General features: G+C 43.9%; 1 protein-coding gene across 8 annotated transcripts in view; it reads right to left on the bottom strand.

Moving 5' to 3' along the window:
• Positions 1-21,398, bottom strand: part of LOC132153142 (PTB domain-containing engulfment adapter protein 1-like) — a 212,261-nt gene that overhangs the window by 53,523 nt on the left and 137,340 nt on the right. For 2 of the 8 annotated variants that reach the window (XM_059562442.1, XM_059562436.1), the window contains exon 1: positions 19,175-19,303. The exons of 1 other annotated variant lie outside the window; for it this stretch is intronic. The gene's annotated coding sequence lies outside the window, so the exon portion shown is untranslated. Of the gene's footprint in view, positions 1-18,625; positions 18,679-19,073; positions 19,304-21,398 lie in introns of those variants that run through there. 5 more of the 8 variants (XM_059562444.1, XM_059562443.1, XM_059562440.1 and 2 more) reach the window with 5 other exon arrangements.

Raw genomic sequence — 21,398 nt, 5'->3', positions numbered from 1 at the left:
CATGATGCAAAGGTATTTCTTAAAAACTGCTTCCAGATATGTTTAATGCAAAATAATAAAGATAGACTTTTATTGACCAACCAATACTAATTTAATTGTATACTTGAAAGAAGGGTTGGGCCGATAGACGATGCCATTGTTCATCGCCGATGGCTGATAGACATCACGATGTTGCGCCAGCATCATGAATATTATACATTATACATTGCTTAAAAAACACATCTAAACTAAACAAGATCAATTTACTTTAGTCAGAAGCAAACTACATGACGGTATATAATTTGTTGTAAAGTTTCATTAAAGTTCAAGCTTAAATCTGTGAAACTAACACAATTTAAAGAGGCAAATAATTTGTTGCTACAAAATGTTACAAAATTGACTAGTTAAGAAACTTGAAATGTATTAGTCCTAAAATATTTTTTTTCTTTTTCTTTTTGAAGGGCATTTATCTTATGAAAAAAAAAAGGAAAACAAAAACAAAAATGCTAATTCAGAAAATGATTTTGCAGTACAAGAACCACTGACTTTTTAAATCATTGCAATAAGGCCACTGACTGTCACACACACCTGGACTCATTTTGTGTGTTTTTGCCCCTGTGACCCAGTTTCTGTCTTCCGTGTGTGGTTTGATTAGTTCCCAGGTGTGTCTAGTCATTTCCGCATGTGTTCCATGTCCCTGTTAATTTAGTCATGCCATCCACCTGTGTTTCCCCATTATCCCTTGTATAAAAGCCTTGTCCTTTCAGTTCTGTTTTGTCGGGTCTACTCGTCTACTTGTTACTTGTCAACTTGTCAACTTGTTACTTGTCAACTTGTCTACTTGTCCACTTGTCCACTTGTTACCTGTTACTTGCCACTTGCCACTTGCCACCTGTTATTTGCTACTTACCTTGCCTATGTTTGATTTAATAAATCCTTGTTTCGTTTATCCCTCGGCTCCGTGTTCCTTCCAGCAGCGTAAGCCGTGACAGAAGACCCGACCTAAAAAATTAAAAACTGCGTGTTTTCCCTCCGTTTTGTTTTCCGTTTTTTCACAGTCTTTTTCTTTACGTAGTGTGTAATGGATCCCCTCTATCGCCCCGAATACCTCCTCCTCCTGCTGGAGCAGGAGGGACTTTCTCTCGAGGACCATACTAGACGGTTTCTCTTCCTAGCTAATGCCACCAGCTACCCGGACCACGCGCTCTGCACCTTTTATCACGCCAGCCTGAACTCCAGGTGCAGAGCGTTGTCGCCCGAAGATGGTCCTCGGGAGGATTTCGCCGCATTCATAGAGTGGAATCTGGTGAGAAATGGGTCACCTCTCACGGTCGGCCCAATGGAGGATCTCGCCAGGTCCACTCTGGACCCAGAGCCCAGCCTACAATCTCCCCACGGTACGAGGCATAAGCCCGAGCCCACCGATGACGGAGAGCCAGAGAGCAACCCGTCAGACCAGGTGCGAGAGCCGGCGACACTGCCCACCACGAGGGAGCAAAATGTGGAGCGCCAAATGGGTCAAAATGAGGGGGTTTCCAATTCACCTATGTCAGTTTCTCCGTTAAGCCCAGGACGGGCTCCTGATCTTCCGTTAAGCCCAGGAAGGGCTCCTGATCCTCCTTTAAGCCCAGGACGGGCTCCTGATCCTCCTGTAAGCCCAGGACGGGCTCCTGATCCTCTGTTAAGCCCAGGAAGGGCTCCTGTTCCCCCGTTAAGCCCAGGACGGGCTCCTGTTCCCCCGTTAAGCCCAGGACGGGCTCCTGATCCTCCTGTAAGCCCAGGACAATTGTCAATTGAGACAAGTCTTGTAATGAAGTAAGATACATCTCATAGGGTTTCATGAGAATGATTTTTATGGCTCTAGCTGGGGAAGAGCATGGCACATACAGGTGCTTCCCAATAAATTAGAATGTCGTGAAAAAGATCATTTATTTCGGTAATTCAACTCAAATTGTGAAACTCGGGTATTAAATAAATTCAATGCACACATACAGAAGTAGTTTAAGTCTTTGGTTCTTTGGTTTAATTATGATGATTTGAATATGATGACATGCCAATCAACTAATAAATTCAAAACACCTGCAAAGTTTTCCTGAGCCTGCAAAATGGTCTCTCAATTTGGTTCACTAGGCTTCACAATAATGGGAAAGACTGCTGATCTGTCAGTTGACACCCTTCTCAAGGAGCCACATTGACTACGTTTACATGCTGTTAAAATTCGGTTATGGTCGGGTTAAGGTCACTATTTGGGTTTCTGAAACATTCGGGATAACCCGTTTACATGCGTGAGCAGAGAGAGTTACCAATCCCGATGTAAACAGCGACGCACGGTTAGCGTCTGGACGTACGGACAACAAGACGCAATATGCCTCATTTCCGATTCTTCTTCCTGTATCCAAAGACAACAACAACAACAGCAGCAGCAGGCGGATAATGAATAGTTTGGGGCAGATAGCGATAGTCTTTGTTTGCGCTTTGGCGCTGGTACTGATCCACCAGCAGCACTTGACACTACTGTGCCTCTATACTGCACGCGGGGTTTTTTTATGCGCCGTCTCTACTCAAAAGACCAAGATTCCTTGCGAATAGAACATGCGCAGAACACACATTTTGATGGGGATATGCTGAAACGCGTTTACAAGACCAAATATTCGGGTTAGAAAAGGGGTACCCCAGGTAGGGATATGAGCATATCCGGGTTTTTGCCGTTGTTTACATGGCCGTGCGCGACCGGGTTATTGCTAATATCCCGGTTTTGAATAGGTTATTGGCTGCATGTAAACGCAGTCATTGAGAAGCACCTGTACTGATTAGGGCACCCACATTAATAACTTCAAGTTATATTTAGCAGAATATGTAAGACACAAACTGTTTGTTCTTTTTAAACAACTTAGCTTCAGCTGGCTGATAGATTTGAACTCTAATGGGAGATTAAGTAATGAAATGGTATGAGATTGCAAAAAACATGATGCAAAGGTATTTCTTAAAAACTGCTTCCAGATATGTTTAATGCAAAATAATAAAGATAGACTTTTATTGACCAACCAATACTAATTTAATTGTATACTTGAAAGAAGGGTTGGGCCGATAGACGATGCCATTGTTCATCGCCGATGGCTGATAGACATCACGATGTTGCGCCAGCATCATGAATATTATACATTATACATTGCTTAAAAAACACATCTAAACTAAACAAGATCAATTTACTTTAGTCAGAAGCAAACTACATGACGGTATATAATTTGTTGTAAAGTTTCATTAAAGTTCAAGCTTAAATCTGTGAAACTAACACAATTTAAAGAGGCAAATAATTTGTTGCTACAAAATGTTACAAAATTGACTAGTTAAGAAACTTGAAATGTATTAGTCCTAAAATATTTTTTTTCTTTTTCTTTTTGAAGGGCATTTATCTTATGAAAAAAAAAAGGAAAACAAAAACAAAAATGCTAATTCAGAAAATGATTTTGCAGTACAAGAACCACTGACTTTTTAAATCATTGCAATAAGGCCACTGACTGTCACACACACCTGGACTCATTTTGTGTGTTTTTGCCCCTGTGACCCAGTTTCTGTCTTCCGTGTGTGGTTTGATTAGTTCCCAGGTGTGTCTAGTCATTTCCGCATGTGTTCCATGTCCCTGTTAATTTAGTCATGCCATCCACCTGTGTTTCCCCATTATCCCTTGTATAAAAGCCTTGTCCTTTCAGTTCTGTTTTGTCGGGTCTACTCGTCTACTTGTTACTTGTCAACTTGTCAACTCGTCTACTTGTTACTTGTCAACTTGTCTACTTGTCCACTTGTCCACTTGTTACCTGTTACTTGCCACTTGCCACTTGCCACCTGTTATTTGCTACTTACCTTGCCTATGTTTGATTTAATAAATCCTTGTTTCGTTTATCCCTCGGCTCCGTGTTCCTTCCAGCAGCGTAAGCCGTGACAGAAGACCCGACCTAAAAAATTAAAAACTGCGTGTTTTCCCTCCGTTTTGTTTTCCGTTTTTTCACAGTCTTTTTCTTTACGTAGTGTGTAATGGATCCCCTCTATCGCCCCGAATACCTCCTCCTCCTGCTGGAGCAGGAGGGACTTTCTCTCGAGGACCATACTAGACGGTTTCTCTTCCTAGCTAATGCCACCAGCTACCCGGACCACGCGCTCTGCACCTTTTATCACGCCAGCCTGAACTCCAGGTGCAGAGCGTTGTCGCCCGAAGATGGTCCTCGGGAGGATTTCGCCGCATTCATAGAGTGGAATCTGGTGAGAAATGGGTCACCTCTCACGGTCGGCCCAATGGAGGATCTCGCCAGGTCCACTCTGGACCCAGAGCCCAGCCTACAATCTCCCCACGGTACGAGGCATAAGCCCGAGCCCACCGATGACGGAGAGCCAGAGAGCAACCCGTCAGACCAGGTGCGAGAGCCGGCGACACTGCCCACCACGAGGGAGCAAAATGTGGAGCGCCAAATGGGTCAAAATGAGGGGGTTTCCAATTCACCTATGTCAGTTTCTCCGTTAAGCCCAGGACGGGCTCCTGATCTTCCGTTAAGCCCAGGAAGGGCTCCTGATCCTCCTTTAAGCCCAGGACGGGCTCCTGATCCTCCTGTAAGCCCAGGACGGGCTCCTGATCCTCTGTTAAGCCCAGGAAGGGCTCCTGTTCCCCCGTTAAGCCCAGGACGGGCTCCTGTTCCCCCGTTAAGCCCAGGACGGGCTCCTGATCCTCCTGTAAGCCCAGGACGGGCTCCTGATCCTCTGTTAAGCCCAGGACGGGCTCCTGATCCTCCTGTAAGCCCAGGACGGGCTCCTGATCCTCTGTTAAGCCCAGGAAGGGCTCCTGATTCCCCGTTAAGCCCAGGACGGGCTCCTGTTCCCCCGTTAAGCCCAGGACGGGCTCCTGATCCTCTGTTAAGCCCAGGACGGGCTCCTGATTCCCCGTTAAACCCAGGACGGGCTCCTGATCCCCCGTTAAGCCAAGGACGGGCTCCTGAACCCCCGTTAAGCCCAGGACGGGCTCCTGAACCCCCGTTAAGCCCAGGACGGGCTCCTGATCCTCCGTTAAGCCCAGGACGGGCTCCTGATCCTCCGTTAAGCCCAGGAAGGGCTCCAGCCCCAGAGCTTACTCCAATGCCTGCTCCTCCAAAATTCCCACCCTCCCACCCACTCCTGCCTCCTCCTCCGCTGTCGTCTGGCTGCCCCTCTGCTCGCCCTCAGCCTACCATCATTGTGGTGCGTGCTCAGCGGGACCGCCATCCTCCAGCGACGCCTTGGTCGGCGTCTCCCTCACCTCCGCCTCCAGCCTCTGAGGCCTGGACTCCGCCTCGGCCCGTTGACCCGTCGGCTCCACCATGGCTCCTAGCTCCTTCCTCTCCGCCGTGTCCCGGCAGTCCACATGCTCTGCCTGGCTCCCTCGTCCCTCCGGCTCCGCCTTGGTCTGGCGTCGTCCATCCTATGCCTCGGGACTCCACTCCTCCGGCTTCGCCTCGTCCCTCCGGCTCCGTCAGGCTCCTTCATCCCCTCGGCTACACCTCGGTCCTCGGTCGCTCTGGCCTCGCCGCGGCCTTCCGGATCCACATCGCCGCGTCAGTCACCAGAGCCATCAGTTCCGCCTAGGACCTCCGGCTCCTCCCCGTCACCCTGGCTCTTCGGCTCTCCGTCTCCACCTCAGGCTCCTCCTCCACTTGCTCCGTTGCCGTGGGTCGAGTCCCTGGAGTCGTTGACCATTCCTCCTCCATGGCTCCTTCCACCGTCGGCCCCACCTTGGGCCGTTATGGCTGTGGCCTGGGTCCTGCTGGGTACCTCCTGCTTCAGATCCTTCTTGTCTCCTCCCTGGCTCCTCCCTCCGTCATCTCCTCCCTGGCTCCTTCCTCTGTGGTCCCTGTCTGCTGGCCCCCTCCTGGGAGGCTGTCCTCCACCGGAACCTCCTCCCAAGTTCCCACCCACGCCTCCCTTTGTTGTTTCTACGGTGCGAGGACGCACCTACCGGGAGGGGGGAGTACTGTCACACACACCTGGACTCATTTTGTGTGTTTTTGCCCCTGTGACCCAGTTTCTGTCTTCCGTGTGTGGTTTGATTAGTTCCCAGGTGTGTCTAGTCATTTCCGCATGTGTTCCATGTCCCTGTTAATTTAGTCATGCCATCCACCTGTGTTTCCCCATTATCCCTTGTATAAAAGCCTTGTCCTTTCAGTTCTGTTTTGTCGGGTCTACTCGTCTACTCGTCTACTTGTTACTTGTCAACTTGTCAACTCGTCTACTTGTTACTTGTCAACTTGTCTACTTGTCCACTTGTTACCTGTTACTTGCCACTTGCCACCTGTTATTTGCTACTTACCTTGCCTATGTTTGATTTAATAAATCCTTGTTTCGTTTATCCCTCGGCTCCGTGTTCCTTCCAGCAGCGTAAGCCGTGACACTGACAAAATGTTGGTGAAAGCTTTGGAAAAATGTCAGCAAACATCACTCGCCATTTGAACTGGAAAGATTTACAAACTAATTAACAAACTAAAGAAGAAAAAAAAACCACTTTAAACTTAAAGGTCCCGTTCTTCGTGATCCCATGTTTTAAACTTTAGTTAGTGGGTAATGTTGTTGTTAGAGTATAAATAATATCTGTAAAATTATATAGCTCAAAGTTCAATGCCAAGCGAGATATTTTATTTAACAGAATTTGCCTACAAAAAACGACCCGTTTGGACTACATCCCTCTAGTTCCTGCAGGAATGACGTCACTAAAACAGTTTTTTGACTAACCTCCGCCCACATGAATACACAAAAAAGGGGGCGTGGTCTTGTTGTGCTCGCACGGAGAAGAGGAAGAGCTGCGTTTGTGTTTGTCGCCATGTTGTCGAAACCCTGTTATTTTCATCTTGGAGTCCAATCATCTTTGTTTGGCCTTCCCAGGGACGCTGTTCTTAGAGATCAATGGTTACAATTTATGTTTAACTCGGTTCCCGGAAATTATAATCCACATGTAAAACTAAGTGCAGCACATTTTGCTGAGGACAGATTCCTCAATCTCAATCAGTTTAATGCCGGATTCGCACAAAGATATATATATATATATATATATATATATATATCAGTGCTGTCAACGTTAACGCGTTAACGCATGCGATTAATTTTTGTCTGGTTTAACGTGTCAAAATATTTAACGCAATTAACGCAGCATCCGTATTTTCTGCCATCCGTTGGCTAGCTTTACATTATATGATCACGCTCTTATTCATTTAAATGCTTTTAAACATTTCAAGCGCGGCAAGACAAAAGAGAATGCGCTGTCTGTGAATGCCCTTATGTGACACATACACACGTACACACACACACACACACACAATGCATAGACAGGGCGCCAGGATCCAGTTCTCTTAAGCGCTTGAACTAACAATAAACATCCCAAATTGCCAGTTTTGTCGATTATCCTCATAAGAGCAATCTTAAATGATTTATATAAAGTCTAAAATGAACAAAAAGAGTTGTGAGAGAATGAGGCGAGATCCATAGACAGTATATAAACGGTGAGATCCGCGTGTTTGTCTGCTCTTAAAGGGACAGCAGCCTATAAAGCTTCCTGTCAGTAAAGTTAAAGAACAAAGGGAACAGAGAAAATGACTCGCTGCTCTTGACTAAATAACTTTTGTAGCTTTAATAAGGATTAACTATTTAATTTATAGTTTATGCAGTGCAGACTGCATATAACTTTGATAACTTTATTAAATTTCTGTATATTTCCTAACTGTTAAGACAGGAAGGGCAGGAGTAAACATGACATTTATTATGGGTTTATGTTAGCATTGTTTTAAGTTTACTTAAAAACTGTTATATTTTTGAAGCCTAATAATAAATGTAAAAAAAAAAAAAAACAAGTAGAACCTCGGATTCAGGAGGAACAGTGTGGTTTTCGTCCAGGCCGTGGAACACTGGACCAGCTCTATACCCTCTACAGGGTGCTGGAGGGTTCATGGGAGTTTGCCCAACCAGTCCACATGTGCTTTGTGGATTTGGAGAAGGCATTCGACTGTGTCCCTCGCGGCGGCCTGTGGAGGGTGCTCCGGGAGTATGGGGTCCGGGGCCCTTTGCTAAGGGCTATCCGGTCCCTGTACGACCAGAGCAGGAGCTTGGTTCGTATTGCCAGCAGTAAGTCAGACTTGTTCCCGGTGCGTGTTGGACTCCGGCAGGGCTGCCCTATGTCGCCGGTTCTGTTCATGATTTTTATGGACAGAATTTCTAGGCGCAGCCAGGGGCCGGAGGGGGTCAGGTTTGGTGACGACACGATTTCGTCTCTGCTCTTTGCGGATGATGTTGTCGTGTTGGCCTCATCAAGCCAGGACCTTCAGCATGCACTGGGACGGTTTGCAGCCGAGTGTGAAGCGGCTGGGATGAGAATCAGCACCTCCAAATCCGAGGCCATGGTCCTCAGTCGGAAAAGGGTGGCTTGCCCACTTCAGGTTGATGGAGAGTTCCTGCCTCAAGTGGAGGAGTTTAAGTATCTTGGGGTCTTGTTCACGAGTGAGGGAAGGATGGAACGGGAGATTGACAGACGGATCGGTGCAGCTTCTGCAGTAATGCGGTCGATGTACCGGTCTGTTGTGGTGAAGAAAGAGCTGAGCCGCAAGGCGAAGCTCTCGATTTACCGGTCAATCTACGTTCCTACTCTCACCTATGGTCATGAGCTTTGGGTCATGACCGAAAGGACAAGATCCCGGATACAGGTGGCCGAAATGAGCTTTCTCCGCAGGGTGGCTGGGCGATCCCTTAGAGATAGGGTGAGAAGCTCAGTCACCCGGGAGGAGCTCAGAGTAGAGCCGCTGCTCCTCCACATCGAGAGGGGTCAGCTGAGGTGGCTCGGGCATCTGTTCCGGATGCCTCCTGGACGCCTTCCCGGGAAGGTGTTCCGGGCGCGTCCCACTGGGAGGAGACCCCGGGCAAGACCTAGGACACGCTGGAGAGACTATGTCTTCCGGCTGGCCTGGGAACGCCTCGGTGTCCCCCCAGAAGAGCTGGAGGAAGTGTCTAGGGAGAGGGAAGTCTGGGGTTCTCTGCTTAGACTGCTGCCCCCGCGACCCGGCCCCGGATAAGCGGAAGAAGATGGATGGATGGAAAAAAAAAAAAAAAATCAGTAGCTGTGTTAATATCAGTAATACTGGACTTCATTCATAAAAATATGTCATTTAAACAAGTATTTAAATTTAACTGTGAAATTATTACATTAAAAAATATATTAAAAACGTACAAAAACATTTCTTTTTTTATTGCGATTAATTGCGATTAATCACAGAAAAAATGTGTGATTAATCTAGTTAAAGTTTTTAATCGATTGACAGCACTAATATATATATTTATCATTATGTCAAATACAAAGTTGAGTCAGTTCTTAAAGGGGTCATATGATGCGAATTCAAGTTTTCCTTTCTCTTCGGAGTGTTACAAGCTGTTTGTGAATAGATAAGATCCCTAAAGTTGCAAAGACTAAAGTGTCAAACCCAAAGAGATATTCTTAATCTAAGACTTGTCCACGCCCCTCCTTAAACGTCTTGTTTAAACATGCCCCCACATGTCTACGTCACTGTGTGGGAAGATATGTATAACGCTGCCCAAATCTTCATGCAAAAAAAGATGGCGTAACTTTGATCCATGCTGTAGTATTGTTGCTGCCACTGCCATGTTGCGGAGATGCTGTGTGTTTTGTGTTGAAAGTGAAAATACTTTGTTTGGCCTACCAAAAGAGGAAACAAAGAGGACGCAACTAGAAATCAGTGGTCAAGTTGTATTAACAACACTGTTCCAGAACAGTTCAACCCAAATATTCAGATGTTTGCAGCGCATTTTATGGAGGACTGTTTCCTGATCCTTCGAGAGTAGATTACAATGCCGGCTGTTCTGACTCAAAGCCTGTAAGTACGTTAACATATGTAAAGGATTTGCCACTGATGATTCAAACGTGAGTTTTGAGCAACGTAGAGTAGCGCTTGTTGTTTGTCGTTTCTCCGATCACAAATGCAGACAAGGTTTTATGTTAACACGGCATGATGCAACGCAATGTGTAAAAAGACAGTATAAGTCACTATAATCCGTAATTATGTCCCCACTGGATGCAAGAAATGGCTCATTTGTAATAGGTTTTATTGTTTTTGTCGCGCTAGTGTTCTGACTGGGACACATATCACAGTATGGAAAGGGGCATAACATTTCCATCACATGCTTGAGGTATTCATCCTATCACAACACACTGGATAGCTGGCCAATCAGAACACACCTCACTTTTCAGTCTGATGAGCTTTGTAAAAAATTACACATTTCAGAAAGGTGAAGCAAAGAGGAGAAACAATGATATGTTTTTTGAACCTTAAAACGCATTAACACGTCATTACACCAAATACACAAAATGTTATTTTTTGCATCAGCATATGACCCCTTTAAATGTGTCCAAATGTCACTGACGTATAACTATCCAAAACCACATTATTTTATTTCATTGCTAAAGCTCTCTAATTTCCAAAATGTCACTTCTTGTCTTCCATGAAAAGGAAAATCATACAGATTTTGATTCACATCAGTAAATGATGATAGAAAATATTTTTTAGAAAAAAAGTATTTCTTTAAAGCTCAAGTGTTTTTTTAAATTATTATTATTTATTCATTTATTGCCATTATCACCAAACACAAATGCAAATATAATAATTGTTTTCAATCAGGCAAAAACAGATCAAACTCCAAACTCATGCTACTTATTAAGCCAATGTAAAAAAAAAAAAGAAAAATACAGAAAACAAATCTAAAATGATAACAATCGCCAATCTGTTTTTTTTTTTTTAAGTTTCAGGTTAATTAGGATTATTTAAATCAGTCATGCTAAATTGCACTTAATTCTAATGGTTTTCATCTAATCTGGTCTTTAACTACAGATGAAACAATTTTACTTGAATGTATATATTAAAAAAAAAAAAAATCAATTAAAAAATTGCACTCATTACAGAGCCATTATATTCAGATAGTTTACTGTCTGTACAAGTAGTGAGTCACTGGATGTTTGCCTCATCCTTTTCTATGTATGCCCTCATCTGCAGTTTGCTGCTTTCAGAAATACATCTGGAAGATAAAAGATTTCAAATCATTATTATTATTATTATTTTTTTTCACATTTAGTGACACCAAAAAAAAAGAAGAAAAATTGTACTGATTGTACTGTTAAAGCTGCTCTTTGACAACAAGTGCACTGTACATGACCACAAATAGAAAAAGCTTAAATTGAGGAATCAAAATTAGAGTTGTGTTATGAATAGCACTGATCATAAAACACTGAATACTCTTTATTCAACTATGAATGTTATTCTATAAAGGACAGAAGAATAGGAGAGCTGAACACCCCCAAAATAATCAATGTGTAATGCAATTAAGGTTCTGTATTGTAAGATGTGCTTAGGCCTAACAGATTGTTAATTAGAGTTTTCCTTTCTTTAAGGTTTCTAAAGGATTAATGTTAGCCAAAGAATGCACATCTAATATGTGTATGTAGATTTACTTAGCAATACTTTGGGGACGCATCTGTCCTCAGAAGTGAGCTCAATCTCACACAATCTTCCTTTGGTAAACACAGGGGTTCCCTTAATTGAAAAAATGATTCATGCATAAAAAAATAAATAAATAATTATGTAATTTAACGGCAAAGGACTTGGTTTAGAGGCAAAGACAATAATAAAAAACGTCTCAAGGTTACGTATGTAACCCTAGTTCCTTGAAGGAACGAGACGCTGCGTTGAAACGCTTTTGGGGAACGTCCCTGACGAGACCGACTCTGAATATCGTGTGCAATCAGTCCATCGGAAAGGCGTGACGTCACGGGCGGGGTGACGTAGCGACCAGGAAGCTATAAAAGCACGTGCCGTGCAGCTGGCTTCAGCTTCGAGTAGGGAAGCAAGCGCCGGCAGGGGTGCCGGGAGTATGGCTCTGCGACGCAGCGTCTCGTTCCTTCAAGGAACTAGGGTTACATACGTAACCTTGAGACGTTCCTTTTCAGGAACTCGAGCTGCGTCGAAACGCTTTAGGGGAACGATGTGCCCACGCTGCCAGACTTCCAAATCCCTGCCTAGTGTGTAGTCAAAAGAGCACAGCTAAGACGAAAGAACAGAAGACCCCGGCGTGGCTCGCATGTCAAGATCGTAAAATCGGACAAATGTGGAGGGCGTGGACCACCCCGCAGCGTTGCAGATGTCCAAGAGGGACACACCTGCTGAGAAGGCCTTGGAGGCCGCCATACTCCGAGTAGAGTGAGCCTTGGCCCCCAAAGGAGGGGGAAGACCAGAGGACTCATAGGAGACGTTGATAGCCTCGACTATCCAACGACTAAGGGTCTGCTTGGTGGCAGGAGAACCCTTGTTAGAAGGACCGTAGCAAACAAGCAATTGGTCTGATTTTCTCCACAGGGCAGCTCTGTGGACGTATGCGTCCAGTGCTCGCACTGGACACATACAGTTTAGCTTCTCTTGGTCTGGCTCCCGAAAGGGAGGAGGACAGAAGGCCTGCAGTACGATAGGTTGTGGTGTAACAGAGGGAACCTTCGGAACGTAACCCGCTCGAGGGTATAAGAATGCTTTGGCCATACCAGGGGCAAAGTCTAAGTAGGTAGGGGCCACCGAAAGGGCCTGAAGATCTCCAACTCTCTTTAGTGAGGTGATTGCCAGTAACAGGGCAGTTTTAAGTGTCAGATGTCTATCTGAGATATCTTGTATTGGCTCGAATGGAGCTTTACAAAGAGCCTCTAGAACCACAACCAAATCCCAGGGGGGAACACAGGATCGTACTGGAGGTCTCAGCCTCAGCGCACCGCGGAGGAAACGTGTAACTAGGGGGTGTCTACCCACTGACTGACCATTGAAAGGGACGTGGAAAGCAGCTATGGCCGCCACGTAAACCTTTAAGGTGGAGTGGGATAACCCCGCAGAGAGCCTGGCTTGTAAAAACTCCAGAACTGTACCAACTGGGCAGCCTGCTGGGTCAAGCTGGCGGTCTCTGCACCATGAAGTGAAGAGCTTCCACTTCAGGGCGTACAGTTTCCTCGTAGAGGGAGCTCTGGATTGGAGTAGGGTCTCAACAACCTCGGTTGAGAGACCAGCTGCTAACAGCTGTGCCCCCTCAGGGGCCACACCCACAGCTTCCACAACTCCGGGCGAGGGTGAATTATCGTGCCCTGCGCCTGTGAGAGTAGGTCTGTCCTGATCGGTATCTCCCACGGAGAGCCGTCGAGGAGCGAGACTAGATCTGAGAACCATACTCTGCCCGGCCAGAACGGGGCTACTAGTAGTAGACGGGCCCCGTCCCGGCGTACTCTCGCCAGAACTCCCGGGAGCAGAGCGATAGGGGGAAAAGCGTACAGACGAAGCCTCGGCCAGGTCTGTACCATAGCGTCCAGTCCCAGAGGAGCTGGATGAACTAGAGAGAACCAGAGGGGACATTGCGATGTCTCCTGAGTCGCAAAGAGGTCCACCTGGGCTGTACCAAATACTCTCCATATCTGCTTCACCACCTCGGGGTGAAGCAGCCATTCCCCGGGCCTCGGCCCCTGTCTCGACAGTATGTCTGCTCCCACATTCAATCTCCCAGGAATATACACTGCTCTGATCGAGAGGAGTTTGCCCTGGGACCACAGAAGGATCAGGCCAGCTTGTACAAGGGGCGCGAACGCAGACCCCCCTGGTGATTGATATAAGAGACCACTGATGTGTTGTCGGTGCGCACCAACACATGGTGACCTCTCAGGTCTGGGAGGAAATATTTCAATGCTCGATAGACCGCTAGTATCTCTAGGCAATTGATGTGCCATGTTAGGGTGGCCGCTCATGACCGCACCCCAACCGGTGAGGGACGCATCTGTCGCTAGCGTTACACGGCGACAAGGAACTCCCAGCACCGGGCCCTGATTCAAGAACCAAGGTTTCCTCCACATGTCTAAGGCACGAAGGCACCGCCGCGTGACCTTGATAACTCGAAGTGGATTTCCCCTCGGGGAAAAGCCCTTGGACTTGAGCCACCACTGTAGGGGTCTCATGTACAGCAGGCCAAAAGGTATCACGTTGGACGCAGCTGCCATCAGCCCTAACAATCTCTGGAATTGTTTGACAGTGAGTGACTGGCCTTCTTTGACTCTCTCGACTGATGTGAGGATCGACTCGATCCGAGCAGGAGACAAGCGTGCCTGCATCGTGGTCGAATTCCACACTACGCCTAGATAGGTGGTTCTCTGAACTGGAGAAAGTATACTCTTCTTGGCGTTTAGTCTCAAACCCAGCTCCCCCATGTGTGCGAGGACGACATCTCGATGTCGAACCACCATCTGCTCTGATTGAGCTAGAATCAACCAATCGTCGATATAGTTCAGAATGCGGATGCCCTGCATACGGAGGGATACCAGAGCCGCATCTACACATTTCGTGAACGTGCGGGGTGAGAGTGCGAGGCCAAAGGGAAGTACTCAGTATTGGTAGGCTTTGCCCCCAAAAGCGAACCTCAGAAACTTCCTGTGTTGTGGAAGGATGGATATGGAAGTATGCGTCTTGAGATCTATTGTGACAAACCAGTCCTCGGATCTGATTTGAGCTACAATCTGTTTGACAGTGAGCATTTTGAACTTCAGTGACATTACTGAGAGGTTTAGATGACATAAGTCTAAGATCGAATGCAACTCCCCATCCTTCTTTGGAACTATGAAATACCGGCTATAAAACCCGGACTCCCTGACTAGAGGAGGGACCACCTCGATGGCCTCCTTCCTAAAAAGGGTATTCACTTTTTTGTTCCATAACCAGAGCCTGCAGGAGGCCGACTATTGTCTTTCCACTGTGCGCAGGACCCATTGAGATACATTGGCAGTAGTTTCCACGCTGCTAGCTAATGTACTAAGGGAATCAGTCTCTCGAGACTGATCTCTGGAGTAAGAGGCCCCCGAAGGGGAGGCGAGCATCCCAGCTCCGCTACGCTCACGGGCGGAAATAACTGAGTAGTGCTCGCTGGAGGCCGCTGCACCCTGAAACTCTGGCAGGGTTGGCAGACCCACCTCCCGAGGACACTGAGGTGAGACGGGCACCGTGTAATGAGGTGGACACCGATCTACCCCAGTAGGGGCTGCCCTCTGTAGTCGTGACTGTTTGTACGCGGAGGGGGCTGCTCCCGCCCAGCAGTCCCTCCAGTACATCTAACTTCATGAGTCAAATAACTGTCATTATATTCCTCAGAATTTAATGAAATCAAACAATCAGACAAGTAAATACGGTCTGGATTGTGATACAATACACATTGAAGTGATATATTGAACTTCTCGAAGTTAGATAACAGTCATTAGATTCCTCAGAATCTAATGCAATCCAAATTCCTCAGAATTTAGTGAAATCAAACAATCAGACAAGTAAACACGGTCTAGATTGTGATAAAGTACACATATAGTGATATATTGACTTCTCAGAGTCATATTCCTCAGAATTTAAAAATAATCAAACAATCAGACAAGTAAACACGGTCTAGATTGTGATAAAGTACACATTGACATGATAGAACCAACTCCTGCTTATTAAATGGAGTTAAAATAACCAGACACGCGGTCGGGTATGGAAAAATTCACATCAAAACTGAAAATGATGTAATACACGCGTTGCCTCGACAGCGCGCGAATAATTAGTCACACAAACAATATTAATCCCCTCGGAGATTAAATAGCTGCTCACTAACGCTGCCCGTATAATGACACTGTTTGTTTTATACTGTGCTTATGCAACTTTGTTTGTGCAACTACAAGCTCGCCGACGCCCTCCGTGTCAATCTCCTCGGAGAAAGAAAGGCAGAGCGTCAAGCCCGACGCTCGGGGGGAAGAGCCGAAGCTCGGGCTTCCAAACCCTGGAATCAGGCAGATCTGGTGGGAACGTAGGAGATAAGGACGTGCCAGTCTCCATACCTTCCAGCAGATCGATCTGCGAACCCAACGAATGCCGGCGCGGCTTCGCCTCGGCGAAAGCGGAACCGGCATCGTGAGGAACGCTTGCGAAGGCTCACTTCTCGAAGAGAGCCCTGCGGGATCGAAGCGTCCGCATTGGCATTCGTTCACAATGCGGGCAGTCAGCCCCCTCGAGAGCCGACTCAGCGTGCTTCGATCCCAGGCAAGCCACGCACAAACTGTGTGTATCCCCACTCGTAATGTAGCGAGGGCAGGGAGGAACACACAATCTATAACATGGCTTGGAATTGCCCTTCATATGTTAGGTCTTTTGCTTTTGTTTTGGCATATTAAGCTGTTTTAGCGATCTTTTAATGGCTAAGGGACAGACAACAATAAATAGGACCAACAGGACAGACTTTGACATGCACACACAGAGCGCTTGCTGACAGATTCGAAGCTGAAGCCAGCTGCACGGCACGTGCTTTTATAGCTTCCTGGTCGCTACGTCACCCCGCCCGTGACGTCACGCCTTTCCGATGGACTGATTGCACACGATATTCAGAGTCGGTCTCGTCAGGGACGTTCCCCAAAAGCGTTTCGACGCAGCTCGAGTTCCTGAAAAGGAACTGATTTACTCCACACCTGTGAAAAACATTTTGGATTCATAGCCTCTTTAAGATAGTAACGTGAATGTACAACTACAAATTAACAAGGCTAAACCTATTACCATTGATGCATGGCAATGTGTTTCTTCTGACATTTTGGACTATTTAAAGGAATGACCATATAATTTTAAATTATTTTATTATATATATATTTTTTTTTTTACCCAGTGCATCTTATAACATCCAAGTGAAAGATATAACACAAACATGTCACAGGGAAAAAAAAGGGATCTCCCCCTTGTATCAGTATTTTATTAAACCACCTTTTGCTTTAATTACAGCCTTTAGCCTGTAGCGATATGTCTCGGTCTCTACTAACTTTGCAATATTTGCCAACCCTTCTTTGCATAGAAGGCATAGAAAACATTTTTTCATATACGTTTTAAGCACTAGTCAATTGTATCTTTTTCATTTCTGTTTACTAGCAATGTGTTAAGTTTTTGCATGCCATTTTCATAATAAGTAGTCTCATTCTCTTCCCTAGTGGTTCTCAATTCCAGTCCTCGCGTACCACTGTTCTGAACATTTTGTATGTATTTACCTCTTATAATTTCAGACATTTGTTCTATTCGACCATAAGTGCCTTGTGAAGTGGACATCACAGGATATTCTGCCATGATTCCAGTTCAAAAGAAAGCGTATATGTTCCATTGAAAGGGCATTAAAGTGTGTGAGATATGAATTTAAATTGTATTTATTTACAGAGAATTATTATGTCACACTTCACCCGTAAGTATAATCTGTGTGATGATGATACTGCAGGCAGTGGCGCAGTGCAAATCCATGAATGAAAGTTCTGAAGAAGTGAACTTAAACAGATTTCCCATGCTTAGGGAGGAGGGAGCACTGAACACTTTGTAGGCACCCTGTCAACTGGATCACAGTTCATGCTGGAGCTCTCTTCTAATGAGCTGGTTATCTGAATCAGGTGTGTTAAATAAGAGAGACATGCAAAATATGCAGCGGTGGTACACAAGGACCGGAAATAAGAACCACTGCTCTGTCCTATGGTGTGACAAGAAACAGATTAAGCCAGAGTTGACCAAACTCGGTCTTGGAGGGCCAGTGTCCTGCAGAGTTTAGCTCCAACTCCAATTAGACACACCTGAACCAGCTAATCAAGCTCTTACTAGGCGGCATACTAGAAACTTCCCGGCAGATGTGTTGAAGCAAGTTGGAACTCAATTTTGCAGGACATCGGCCCTCCAGGACCGAGTTTGGGCACCCGAATTAAGCCTAATTTTCACTTATTGCTCTCAAAAATGTACACCATAGATTTAAAGCCTTTGGAAAAACAAAAAAGCAAACTGGCAGTTCCAAAGCCTTGCAGTCATTTAATCAAACACACTGACCAAAAGCAAATATTACATACACTGGATGTGCAATGGACTGAATGGACAGAAATGGATGTCATGAAGAATTCATTCAATCTCCTTAATGGCAGAATATTTGCTAGCAGAATGGTGGACTTTTTTAGATTTAGAGAATCAGTTTGTCTTTCTCAGAGAGTAAATCTTTAAATCTGACTGGCTCACACTGAAGTAAAAGGTATTGTCATGTAGATTACAGCTTGGAAATGGTCTCTAGAGGTATCCATGGACAGACCTCGCCAGTGCTTCCAAGGGGCACTATGTGGCCAAAAAAAGGTTTAACTACTGAAAAACGGAAGTAGCGAGAAAGCCTAAAAAATGAAAAATAATATGATCATAATATGCATGTATAAAATGCATAACATGATATACACACAGACAGTCAAAAAATAAGATGACTGATATACAGAGAGATGAAGTAGACAAATAAACAGAAAGACAAGTAGACATTATCTACAGCATCTATCAGACAAGAAACAAACAGCTAGACAGACGAACGTAAATAGCTTAGACAGCGAGACAGACAAATTAGCATATAGACAAAGACAGACTAATAAACATCGGCTACAGACTTTGGAAAGTCCAGTGAATACAGGTGACGAGGAAAACGGTCTTACAAACTCTCTGACAAAATATATTTTCCATCTCACAATACAGAAACAAAAAATAAGAATATTACATGTATAAACTTATACCCCATTTACCGCGCAGATTTTAAACCATTCCAACGCGTTGATATAATGTAACTAAATAGCATCAATGTGAAAACAAACACTGAACAGTTGTCAGGCGCATCAGTAACATGTATTTTTTTCGATAATTAAAGACCAAAGCAAAGCTTAAGGAGATGCAAGATCTATGTCTATCAACAAATAGGATACCCCAAACTACACCATAAAAGCCCCTCGTCAAATTCAAGAGGACAGTTAGAAGCCGACAGATCCCGCCTGCTGTCACTCGTGCATCCATGTTACAGAAGGAACCTGCTCGAGCGCATTCCATCCTAACAAATTCCGTCCATTTCATTCCTCTAAGATACAGCCTTAAACAAACCAATGTTTACATCATGGCTGAAACTACTTCATGTAAATAGCATAATGTAAAAGAAAGTTTTATACACGTTCTCTACACGGGCTGACTCACTTTCAAGGACTTCAAGTTCCTTTTTAAAGAGAAGCGACGTACAAACACAATATACGTTCCAGAAACGCTTACTTTCCAAAGCAAAAGTACAATCCACTCACTGAAAAACAGGAATCCTTAGCGCGTCCTGAGCTGTGCACGCTCACGCTGTCTTTTACACACACTCAATCTCTTTCCACACAGACACGCGTGAGCGCGCGCATGCACACAAACACACACACACGCGCGCGCGCGCACACACACACCCCACACACACACACACACAGTCCGCTGGAAAGTTGAGTGACGTCAGCCACCGCAGGAGTCTCGCCAACCAGCTGGAGGTTTAAAGGGCCAGAAGAGAGACGATGATCGCTTCACTTTAGATACTGTAGCTCACTTTATAAATATATATCGTACATACCTTTAAGCTCAATTTATATATATATATATATATATATATATATATATATATATATATATATATATATATATATATATATATATATATAATTATATATTTATTACATGATAATAAATATATAATTATTACTAATTATTACATGATAGGTAAAAATTCATAGCCTGAATACACTGTAAGTCGCTTTGGATAAAAGCGTTTGCTAAATGCAAAAAAAAAAAAAAACATATATATATATATACATATACATACATATACAGTATATTTAACACAATATTTAGCACATGAGCAGGTATTTTCATCTGACATTCCAGTTTGTTTGTTTTTTCACATTGAGTTCACATTTCACATTTTTATTGTTGTACTTCTGTATCCAAATTATCATTATAAATGTAATAAAAAAATACAACTATAAATTTTTTTAAAAATAAATTAAGAAATGTCACAACACTGAGAACACATGCCTCGTGTTTTCTTGATGCTTCAACAGACTGATTACTTTTCATTCATTTCCTTGTGGAACTGAAAATCAATAATATTTGATTCCCTCACTAACAAAAATCTGTTCCTACATTTTGCTAATGTTCTCATTATGTTATGAACACATCATTTCTGAATAATCAAAACAATTTTTCTTGTGCTAACGTTTTAAGAATGTTATTAAAGACAGGTTAACTGTGAGTGGACATTTTGTGTATGTTACTGTAAAACGTTTTGTTCATAACTTTGAAAGAACCTAGCCAGAATATTAGCCAAAGTTCTGAGAACTTTAACTGATGAAAGTTCTAAACCACCATGGCCAAGCAAAATGCCAAAATGTAGCGTCATGCAGATTGCAGGTGTTTAAACTCTAATTAATAGTAGGGCCAATTGGTTAATTTTAAGGAAGGTGGGTAACACTTTAGAATAAGGTTCCATTAGTTAATGTAAGTTAATGTAATAATTAATATGAACAAACAATGAACAATACATTTATTACTATACTTATTAATCTTTGTTAATGTTAATGTAAATACAGTTATTCATTGTTAGGTCATTATAATTCACAGTGCTAATTTTAACAACCACAACTTTTGATTTGAATAATGCATTGGTAAATGTTAAAATTCACATTAAGATTAATAAATGCTGTAGAAGGATTGTGCTAGCTTAGTTCATGTTAACTAAAGTAGTTAATGGAACCTTATTCTAAAGTGTTACCGGAAAGTGCATTTCACACATAACAAGGCTCAATTTTTGTTTAACTTATCTTGTTCATCTTTCTTTCTATCAGTTATCATGTATTAACAGTTCAATAGGGATATGATGTGTGCAAGTGATCAGCCTACATTTAGATTATTAGAAATATATTAGTACTATATAAAGCCTGTCATCAACTGTCAATGAAAAACTGATGTGTGACATGCTCAGGTGCATGATGAAGAATCCAGGGAGAATAAGAATGGCAGCTTTAGCATCACAAAAGGAGCTCTCACAAAGATATCATGCTGATTTTTTTGAGCACAGTGCCAGCCAAGTGGTGCAGGGAAAAAGTGTAAGGGAGGTTTTAGATGTTAGTTTTGGCTAGCTATGACTAAACATAAAATGCAGGAGCTGTTAATTTTATTACTATCACTGTAAAATGTACAATAAAAACATCACACTGATTACAATATTCTGTGGCCCACCATGGAAACATGAAGCAAAGTGCACCAAAATATCACTGTAATCACTGTCTTTTCAAATGAAATTTACAATACTGATTGTGAAAAAATGAAAATGCATGGATCCATGATATGAAATGCTAATTAATACATTCCAAAGAATTTACTTAATCAGTTTGAAAGTCTTTCCTTTTTTTACTTACATTTTTTGAGTTCCCGGAGGACAATCAAGATGAAGCGTGAATCCAATGAAAATGCACGATTACTTTATTAGAAAAGAGA

The sequence above is a fragment of the Carassius carassius genome, chromosome 11, assembly GCF_963082965.1.
Source record: "Carassius carassius chromosome 11, fCarCar2.1, whole genome shotgun sequence".
NCBI classification, from domain to species: Eukaryota; Metazoa; Chordata; class Actinopteri; order Cypriniformes; family Cyprinidae; genus Carassius; species Carassius carassius.
The sequence above is the reverse complement of the archived record's forward strand: the minus strand, read 5'-3'. Positions and strand labels throughout refer to the sequence as shown.